The 9,594-nt window shown below is 40.0% G+C and overlaps 1 pseudogene; it reads right to left on the bottom strand.

Annotated features, from left to right (window-relative positions):
* Positions 1 to 6,729: 6,729 nt before the first annotated feature.
* On the bottom strand, positions 6,730 to 6,827 carry LOC149753268 (small nucleolar RNA R71; annotated as a pseudogene).
* Between the last annotated feature and the right edge of the window lie 2,767 nt (positions 6,828 to 9,594).

Below are 9,594 nucleotides of genomic sequence, written 5' to 3'. Positions count from 1 at the left end.
GGTTCCGGTCAGTCGGTTGGTCTCAAGAATACGGGTCAGTGGGTTTGAAGCCGACATTGTATCTGCAGAGAGTAAAGATTCTAGTTAGACTTTTGTACTTGATCCTAATCTGTTCTAAGGTCTTTTAGAACAAATGTAACTCCCACTATTTTCTCGAATCCCTCACACTCCCCTGGTAGGGAAACGGAAATCCTACACGACTAGGGTTTCTAGTGGGTACTGCGGTCCCACCAATTTACATGCCACCTCACCTAATAGTTATTGGTGACACATAGATGGATGAGTGTACAACTCTTGTACAATGCTTCTCAAGCATGTTGCAGTGTAACTTGGTCTCTAAGCCATGAAGACCTCACCTAACAGTTATTGGTCCCATTTCTTAGTTAAGTCAGACCCACCGTATAACCGTAGGAATAAAGTCGTCATTGGGTCCTCACCTAACAGTTATTGGTGCCCAACCCCACCTTTACCCTACAACATCTCATGTCTATAGAGAGGTCCAGCCCCCCGATGCAACTTGACCACTGTGTCCAGCCGAGACAAATCAACATCAGAAAGGCCTTAGCAGCTCTACTACAGTGGAAGACCTATTGACTTAATATTGGTTAATCAGGTCTTAGTGTTTGCAACTTGAGCCCTTCATAAGAGGTAATCGAACAATTGGCCAGGTAAGCAGGTGGGAGGCTCCCCTTACTCAGAGAGTAAGGTCCTAATTAAGTAACCACCTTTCATGCTTTCCTAGACACCAATTAGATCAATTAATCTAATATGACTTGCTCATGTCGGTTCACTCTCGACTTGATTGAGGAGGTTTTGATTTAGGTCTCAATTGGGTTTGCTACATCACATGTAAACCTATCTACCCGACTCGCATTCACATCTCATGCAAACGGTACATCACAGGCAGTTATAATCGCAGCATCAAATAAAGTTAAACTTTAAATAGGTGATGATCATGGATTCTAATTAGGTCGTATTACAAGCACATGCACATCAATCGATCAAGTGGTCTTCAACTCTTGAATTGGTTCTAAGCCACCTTGATTCGATCCTTGATCAACTCTTGATCCCATCGCCATCAACCGCTTAGATCACCTTTCATCTCATGCCTTTGCTTCAACTTGATCGTTGATGTACATCACATCACAGAAATACAACCAGATGTAAAATAAAAATAAAAATAAATTACATCTCCTTTTAGGAGGCACGCAGGCCTCTCAAAACATCAAATAAGATGCATGCAAGCATCTGAAAAATTACATGACATCGCAGATCACATCGCAGGTCATTACATTTGATACCAAAAGGGGTTGAATCCTATGATCATCACCGTATGCAACAATTATAATTTTTAGATCTGAAAACTAACTGATTGTATCATGACATAGGTCGCTGATCATGCTAATCATGATTCTAAACTTTGTAATCCCATTAACAATGCATTTAGAATCATCTTTTTATCACATAAAAATCAGCATGCAAAAAACAGCACCCCTGAAAAATCTGCATGCAGAATTTTTCAGCATGCATGATCATTCAATTTTCAGATCTAATATGCCTTTAGATATTTAATTCTTACCTTAATCTACGAAGCCTAAGCTCTGATACCACTGTTGGTAACCCGCCCATGCCGCTGATATTTCAAAACAAAAATCAGATGGCAGCGGAATCGGCATGCACGGGTTCGACGTTCATCGCATGAACGTTGTTTCTAGACCTTTCGTAATTAGGTAAGAATTAAAACTTTTAAAACTATTAGGAAGATCAAATCTTCACCTTGCGCGGGTAGATGATCACCGCAAATCTGAATTCGTGGTTTTGGAAGAGGGTTCGCTTGAAGCCGTTCAAACGTCCGGCCTCTACGGGTATCCACACGAAGCAGGATCCGATCCAAGCTCTCTATCTCACCGGGGTGCTAGCTCCCTTGCAGAGATAGCTTTTGATGGCTGATCTCCTCTCTTTCAATCAACCCTTGATTGTGCTTGAGAGGAGGAAGAAGAAGGATGAAGATGCGAAGAATATCAAAAGCCCCTGCAGCCTTCTTCTTTTTCCATGCGTTGGAGCCAAGGAAGAAGACCAAGAGGAGGGAGACGCCTCCTCTTCTTTTCCCTTTGCTGATGGCGGCTGAACCAAGGAGAGATGGAGAGGGGGTGGCCACGTGATGAAGAGGAGAAAGGTCCATCTAGGGCGCCGGCCCTAGTCCTCCTTTAATAAGGATGAAGGGCTCCTACAAGTTAGGAGCCCTTGACTACTTTCCAAGAGGGGGCGCCGGCCCCCCTTCTCTCTTCATGTCGCACCAACTAAGTGAAGAGGGGCTGATGCCCCTCTTACTTGGTTAACCCAATCCTCTTCCAAAAAGGATTAGGTGCCTCTCTCATGGTTTAATCCTAATCTAATTAGGATTAGCCAAATTTGGGTTCAATCTACGCTAGTCCTAATCCAATTAGGACTTGAATGAATCATGACTTAATTGAACTCTTCAATCCTAATCCAATTAGGAGTCATGTTGATTCATTAGATTAATAATTAATTTAGACTTAAGGAATCCTAATCCAATTAGGATTTGTTTAATTTTAGTCCTAATCCAATTAGGACTTTATTTGAATTCGAAGTCCTAATCCAATTAGGATTTCTAGGAATCCTACTCCAAGTAGGAATCCAATTTTAATTCAAAGTTCCTAATCTCATTAGGATTGTAGGAATCCTATTCCAAGTAGGAATCCCAGTCCTACTCCAACTAGGATTCCCAGTCCTAATCCAATTAGGACTCTAGGAATCCTACCCAAAGTAGGATTCTTGTTTCAAGTCCAATTAATTAATTCCCTTTCCTTCTTCAACTTCTTATCAATCAAATTGATTACTTGTGATTCCTAATCACGATTTCAACCATCGGATCGGTCAATACTTCTAGTGTGTGTGACCCCATAGGTTCTACTCTGACTGGTAGTGAGATATATTGTGATCTCTATCTTAATATCATTGAAAACTCCTTTCAATGGGTTGGAACGATTCCAACTCAACTCATTAGGGTTTATCGATCATCAAGATAATCCCTATGAGTCCCACCATCCACCAGTGACACCTAGCAGCATGTAGTGGCTACCCAGTAGAATAGAAAGATGAACCTCTAGGTGCAGTTAACGTGTGATACAGTCCTACTATCGTGGATCCCTACAGGACGGAGGTCATGGACAACTCGTCAAACCCCATCGTCTGTCATATGTCAAGATTTATTCGACTTGAGTTCGCTAATGAAAAACTCTTTTTTCACTTTATATTACTGCCCTGGCCAAGGTCTTAGAACTCAGTCTAACAAATCACATAGGATCACTCCTCTTCTATCAAGGTCGATAGATTCCTTATAGGTGCATACCCTACTCCTACAGTGAACTTACTGCAGCCAATCTACACTGCATGGACCCATATGGCTAGAGACCATGTATGTGTGCAGTCAAACTACAATAACCTCACTGTGAGTAGCCGAAGCACCGCAGGTCAAAGGACCAGTCACACTACTGCAACATCAAGCAAGTCACTGACGAGTGGATAGACATCCAAGTGACTTCTTGTCTTGGTCACGCTCAGTACCCTTGTTCTCTAACAAGCACCTGCACTATCACTTCAGTGTCCCTACACTGTGGACTCAAGTCTCGTCCATCCAGAAGGAGAGTGATCTGTGCACTGATCGGATCGATCACCGTCCTCATGATGATCCATTGATCAGGAGCATTTAGAAATTAATCACCAATGATACATGGCTCAAATTCTCAACTCTTGAGAATATGTATCATCATCTTATTAATTTCTTGGACGATTCATAGACACATAAACAATATGAATGAAAGGATGCCTTTTATTTATTCAATAATAAATAGTCAAGTACAAAATTATGTCCCTAGAATCAACAATGTGTCAGCCAAATTGGCTTCTAGGGCATACATCTAACACCGTCTTCCTCGCAGTCTCCGTGTCCCAGCTCCATCTCAAGCTCATCCGTTCGCTACCCAACCTCCCAACATCCTGCAGCCGTCCGCGTTCGAAGATCCCGCATCCCAGCAAAGTCCCGGCCGTCCGCGTGCAAAAATCCACCGCGATCCAGCCTCTCCCAGACATCCCGCGTCCGTGATCTCAGCGTATGCGTCCCAGGTTCTCCCAGTTTCCAGCGTCCGCGTGCATCCCGCGAAGATCGCGATCCATCCACGTCCGAGCTTCTCGCGTCCGGGATACTCGGCATCTCCACGTATTCCGGGAGATCAGGGACTCATCGTATTTTAAAAGGAGGGCTCTCTCGGCTGGGAGGAGGTATCCCTCATTCGGAAGAAAAGAAGAAACAGAGGAGGGCCCTCTGTCAAAAGAAAAAAAAAAGAGAAAGGGAAACAGGGCCTCCCCTGTTTCCGAAAAGAAAAAAGAAAGAAAGGAAAAGGGGAAAATGAAAGGAGGACTAATTTTTAAAATGGGTGGCTAATTTCTTAGGGAGGGAGATGGATGAACCTTTGATGTATTGCTCTTTGAAGTAAACTCTAAACTTTTGCTTTCAATGGTTTATATTTATTAATATGTTCTTGATCCATGCGTAGTTATTTCATAGATAGATCTTTAATGGATTATGATTATTGATATATGGATTGCTTTAGTATTTGATTCGTCGTAGACGTAGAAAGCACGATGGATGCTTAGAAATTGAGTTCATATGTTCATGAAACATATACCATGATTAGATCTATCCTACATTTAATCTTTAATCAAGAACCATAGAGTTTATTCCTTGGATGCAATATCATCAAGGGGGATTCCAGATCCCTACCATTTTTATTTCATTGAATTGTGTTTATTATTCTCTGCATTTTAAATTTCTGAAAACCAAAACATCATTTTAATCCACAAATTTATTTAACTGAAAATTACATCTAAAAATTACGCTAATAATCTATAGATCGTTCTCTGAGGATTCGACCTCGGACTCCCGAGATTTTACTACTTGTGCGATTCTCCTGCACTTGGGAGAACAATTTTAATTTTGCATCAAGTTTTTGGCGCCGTTGCCGGGGAACGGCTGATTTATTAGTATAATTTTAGATTTAATCAGTATCTTAGTATTTAGTCTTTTTCTTTCAAAAAAAAAAAATCTTTATTGCTGTTTTTTTTATTTCCTGCACAGTCTACATCAAACTCTGATATCTGAGTAATCCACCGTCTGATTGAACTCAAATTTGGTCGTCAGGTGCAGGACCTGTGTTTCTTTTATCTGAACGGTCGGATTGACATTCGGAAACTTTTAAGACTGTTAGATTAATACGAAAACTTGCTGCTTTCTATTTTGAATTTTCTGCATTTAATTGTTTTAGAATTAGAATTTTATTGTTATCATATCTCATTAACCCTTGTTGCTAATTGAAAATTTAAGAAAAAAATGTTAAGAAAAGATAAAAGGTGATTATTCAAAAAAATTAAAAAAAAAACCTAAAATTTCAAATTTCAAATTTCAGAATTTAAATTTCAAACTTCGACTCATAAAATTTAAAAAATAAATAAATAAATAATTTGCTTGATCACCTATTCAATGAAATTTAATGTCATGTCATAAAATATTAAAAAAAAAATCTCTTGATTGTTGCATATAGTATAAGGCATCAGCATAAAATATTGTAAGGGCTGAACCCATTTAAAAAGATAAGATCGGGATTTCATCACTCGTCCTTAGCCCAAAAATCACCCCATTGCATAAATATCCTAAGCTTAACTAAAATCAACTAGACGTTGGCCCCTAAGGGCACTCGAGCTCAATAGGACGAAGACCACCGAAAGTTGCACCAATTTCGCTCTGTGGCTTAGTTGATGTCTAGGCAAGCTTTGTCCCTATAAGGGAGACAGTTCATCTGTTCGAGGCAAGTGGGTTTTAAGTGGGACCTTTGCGAATGCATCGTGACCCCTCCACTTACCTGGGAGCTTACCTGGTCAACTCGGTTCAGTAGACCGGATTGGAGGCTTTGGTGTCCTCTTCAAACCAGTTAGGAGCTGTCTAGAAATTTAGGAAAAATATTAGAAATTGAGGTGTAATGTTTAGTTGCATGTTTGATTGTGAATAGATTTTTGTTTTAGGGTGTAGTTTTAGGGTATCTTTAGTTGGTACTTACATTTATATTTATTTTATTTTTTTTAAAAAAAATTAAATTTTAAAAAAAAATAATTAAATTTTGTATGCTAGGTTGGGATAGGGACGACACCGGTCGATTAAATCGTACAACTTTAGATCATCCCTTAGGACACACCCTTGAAATTCCTTCGCAGTATCTCACACCTTTTGAGATGGCAAATTTTCCTGATGATGTAGGAAGTCACCATAGTGATGAAGGTAGACCCCCAGTTATGACACTTCGACAATACTTACACCCTACTAGGACTAGTCAACCTTCATGCATGATTATTCCTGAAAATGTAGGACACTTTGAAATCAAACCAGGAGTAATTCAATTGCTGCCCAAGTATCATGGGATGGAATCCGAGAACCCTTATCTTCACCTTAAGGATTTTGAGGAAATTAGCATCACATTTAGAGTGCCAAATGTATCGGAAGATATCCTTAAATTGACCTTGTTTCCTTTTTCTTTAAAGGATAAAGCCAAAACATGGCTGAACTCCTTGAAACCTAGATCGCTAGGAACATGGCATGATATGCAAAGAGAATTCTTGAAAAAATTCTTTCCCGCACAAAGGACTAACTTTTTGAAAAGGCACATTAGTAATTTCCAGCAAAAAGACCATGAAACATTTTATGAATGCTGGGAGAGATTTAAAGATTTGCTTCTCTCTTGTCCTCATCATGGATTTGAAACATGGAGAACCATTAGTTTCTTTTACGAAGGGTTGTCTCCATAGTTGAAACAATTTATAGAGACTATGTGCAATGGTCTATTTTTGGAAAAGCAACCCGATGAGGCATGGGACTATTTAGACTCTCTCGCAGAGACTGCACAATTATGGGATACAGGGGATAGAGTGAACAAACCTTTACCTAAGCCTACTAGCATTGGACATGGGGGCCTTTATAACCTTAGTACTCAGGATGATATTCAGGCTAAAATGGCAGCCCTTACTAAGAAGGTAGAGGAAATTGAACTTAGAAGGATTGAACCCGTCAAGACCTTAGAACATAACAGTGAGTGTTGTAGGATTTGTGAGATGCCTGGTCATCTCACCACTGATTGCCCCATAATACCCGCATTCAAGGAAGTCTTGCATGATCAGGCCAATGTTATGAATACATATCAAAAATCTTTTAATAATCCTTTTTCGGATACTTACAACCCTGGATGGAAGAACCATCCAAATTTCAGGTGGAGGAATGACCAACCTCAACAAGTATATAACCCAACTCCTCCACCTCCGCACCCTCATTATGCACATGCACCCCCTCAAAAATCCAGTCTCGAAGAAATTTTGCAATCTTTCATGCAAGGTCAAGCTAAAATCAATGATGAATTAAGAAATCAACTGACAACGCTGACCACTGCTTTAAGTGCTCAAGAGAAAGGCAAGCTACCAGCTCAACCACAACCTAATCCTCAAGTCTATGGCGGTAGCAATGCATCATCTTCAACTTTGCATAAAGAACAAGCAAAGAGTATAATAACTTTGCGAAGTGGAAAGATTATTGACCGACCAGTCCCAGAACAAACACAAGTCATACCTGATTCTGACCCTCCCAAGACAAAAGAAAAGGATAACGAAGAAACTGAAGCACCAACATCTATTGAAAAAATCAAATGTCCTTTTTCTGCACCATTTCCACAAAGATTAAAGCCCTTGCAAAAGCTTGGACCAAATTCTGAAATTCTTGAGCTTTTTAAGCAAGTAAAAATCAATATACCTCTTCTTGATGCAATCAAACAAGTGCCTTCCTATGCAAAATTTTTAAAAGATTTATGCACTGTCAAGCGTCGTTTAAATGTCAAGAAGAAGGCATTTTTGGCTGAAAATGTAAGTGCAATTTTACAGCATAACATTCTCCCTAAATATAAGGATCCAGGTTGCCCAACTATCTCGTGCATCATTGGCAATTTTAGGATTGAGCGAGCATTGTTAGATTTAGGAGCGAGTGTAAATTTGTTGCCATATACGGTATATGAGCAACTCGGTTTGGGTGAGTTGAAGCCAACAACTGTGACCTTACAATTAGCTGACCGGTCAGTGAAGGTCCCTAGAGGGATTATCGAAGATGTGTTGGTCCAAGTAGACAAGTTCTATTTTCCTGTCGACTTTATCGTACTGGACACACATCCGGCTTCCAATTCACCATCTCAGATTCCAGTCATCTTAGGACGTCCATTCCTTGCAACTTCTAATGCATTGATCAATTATAGGAATGGTATCATGAAGCTTTCTTTTGGCAATATGACTTTGGAACTGAACGTCTTTAGTATAGGCAAACAACCCAGTGATCATGAAGAAAGTAAAGAAGTTGAATGGGTTGAAACCATTGCGGAAAAATATTTGTTAAAAGAAACATTTACTGAATCGGCCGACAATGGTTTGATAGATTGGTGTTCTGAAGGTACTGCTGATGATATGGTCCCACCTATTTTAGATAACTCGGATGTCATGATGGTCAATGGGTGGAGACCAAGAATAGAGGAATTTGAACAGTTGCCACCTCTAAAAGCAAAGATAGTACCATTCCATGAACAAACACCTAAGCTCGAGTTGAAACCTTTACCGAAGGAACTCAAGTATGCCTTTCTTGGATCCAAGGACACATTTCCTATAATCATCTCATCTGATCTGGATCATGCCCAAGAAAGAAAATTACTTGGTGTTCTAACGAAATATAAGGAAGCTTTAGGATGGTCTATTGCCGACTTGAAGGGGATTAGCCCTTTAATTTGCACGCACCGGATATATTTGGAGGACAATGCCAAAACCACAAGGCAAATGCAACGCAGGTTGAATCCTACGATGAGAGATGTGGTTAAAGCAGAAGTCCTCAAGTTGCTTGACGTGGGTATTATTTACCCAATTTCTGACAGTAAATGGGTAAGTCCTACTCAAGTCGTTCCTAAGAAGTCGGGTCTGACGGTAGTCAAAAATGAGCAGGGTGAACTAGTCCCAACTCGTGTTCCGACGAGTTGGCGCATGTGTGTTGACTACCGAAAATTGAATTTGGTCACTAGAAAAGATCACTTTCCCCTACCCTTCCTAGACCAAGTTTTAGAAAGAGTTGCAGGACACAATTTCTATTGTTTTCTCGATGGCTATTCCGGATACTACCAAATCGAGATTTCACCAGAAGATCAAGAGAAGACTACCTTCACTTGTCCTTTTGGCACATTCGCTTTCCGTCGGATGCCATTCGGGTTGTGTAATGCACCTGCAACATTCCAAAGATGCATGCTCAGTATTTTTGAAGACATGAATGAGAAATTTTTAGAAGTGTTTATGGATGATTTCTCTGTTTTTGGCGATTCTTTTGATGATTGTTTATTACATTTACAAGCTGTCTTAGCTCGGTGTATAGAAAAGAATTTGATACTGAATTGGGAGAAATGCCACTTCATGGTGCCAAAGGAAATTGTCCTAGGACATATTGTTTCATCGAAG

The sequence above is a fragment of the Phoenix dactylifera genome, chromosome 6 (assembly GCF_051530095.1).
Source record: "Phoenix dactylifera cultivar Ajwa chromosome 6, Ajwa_hap1_PhDact_Kaust_v1.1, whole genome shotgun sequence".
Classification (NCBI taxonomy): domain Eukaryota; kingdom Viridiplantae; phylum Streptophyta; class Magnoliopsida; order Arecales; family Arecaceae; genus Phoenix; species Phoenix dactylifera.
This window is presented reverse-complemented; position numbering and strand designations above follow the sequence as displayed.